The 1358-nt window shown below is 40.1% G+C and overlaps 1 long non-coding RNA gene across 1 annotated transcript; it reads left to right on the top strand.

The window, feature by feature from the left end:
• Nucleotides 1-293: 293 nt before the first annotated feature.
• On the top strand, nt 294-1358 carry LOC109364193. The gene is made up of 2 exons (XR_002110224.2): nt 294-400; nt 973-1358. It is a non-coding gene; the product is annotated as an uncharacterized LOC109364193 (long non-coding RNA).

Here is a 1358-nt window from a genome sequence, read left to right as displayed (position 1 = left end):
CGAGCTCTGCTCATAATATGAGTAATGATGGAACAGTAGCAGAATAATCCGTATAATCCATGGTGTTTAACTTGCTGTTTGGAAAGTAGATTATTAATTATTATTATTACTGAAAGAAAAGTCAGTTTTTCTCTGAAGTGTTGTGTAGTGAAGTATGTGTTAGAAATCAGTCTGATCTCTGGTTCTGTCAGCATGTTAATCACATTCCTGTTTGAAAAGAGCATTCTTTCTCCCTGAAATGCTATAAAATTGCTTTCCTTAATTCTTTTTTTTTTCTCTTTTTGGTTTAGTACCTGAGTGAAGGAGCACTTTCTCCAGATGGAACTGTATTGGCCACAGCAAGTCATGATGGTTTTGTCAAATTCTGGCAGATCTATATTGAGGGGCAAGATGAGCCGAGGTAACTGGAGAACTAGAAAATACAGGGACTTAGAGCAGAGCTGGCTTTTTCTCTGAGAATTTTCTTGTTGCAGGATTATATGGGGTGATCATTCTCAGGACACAATAAAATACAGCATGAATGTTTGTAAAGTGGTATGTTAGTGAGTAGTGGTGTTGTGTCACTGGATATCACGTGTGGGATATCACCACGTATCTGGTTTGGTGACCTTAGGAAGAAGTAAAAAGCTGTCTGTGAAATGCTGAATTCTGTGCTTTGCACAGGCTGTGCTTGTAGTCAACCTCTTACTCTCTTTTTTGCAGTGCAGAAAGTTGCTCAGTGTTGACTTTTTATATATTGTGTCCTTGTAAAGATAAGCCAAAGGGCAACACATGTGTTCTCTGGTTGTTCTGGTCACCAGCAATGGCTGCAGTCTCTTATTTAAGCATCTAGACAGCTACAAGCTGGTAACACTTAGTGCCTGCTGACTCGATGCTCCCTTTGGTCAGAGGTTAACATGTTCAGGGCCTACATTTTACCATCTTCATTTACCTTTCCATGCATGCTTGATGTTTTCTCTGATTCTTTCCTAGATGTCTTCATGAGTGGAAACCACATGATGGGAGGCCTCTTTCCTGCCTGCTCTTCTGTGACAACCACAAAAAACAAGATCCAGAGTAAGGCCCCAGTCCTTTACTTTGCGTGTCAAAGTTCAGTAACATCTTCTAATGCTGACGTTGGGCTGTTCCTTGTAGTTGTCATCTACTTGTAGACTTTAGCTTTGTGACTGGAGCAAGTCCTCTCTTCTTCATACTATGTTTTCTAGTGATGGAGAAGTAGAGTGGACAAAGCACAGCCTAAAGTTACCTTAATTCTAATGCCTTCCATGAAAGCAAGGACAGATCTAAATCAGTGAGTCTTTTCTGGTTTGTGGTTTTGCCTGGCCTGTTGTCTTTCAAATTCCTATTGCAGTTATATA

Source organism: Meleagris gallopavo (assembly GCF_000146605.3).
Source record: "Meleagris gallopavo isolate NT-WF06-2002-E0010 breed Aviagen turkey brand Nicholas breeding stock chromosome 13 unlocalized genomic scaffold, Turkey_5.1 Chr13_random_deg7180001388884, whole genome shotgun sequence".
NCBI classification, from domain to species: domain Eukaryota; kingdom Metazoa; phylum Chordata; class Aves; order Galliformes; family Phasianidae; genus Meleagris; species Meleagris gallopavo.
This window is presented reverse-complemented; position numbering and strand designations above follow the sequence as displayed.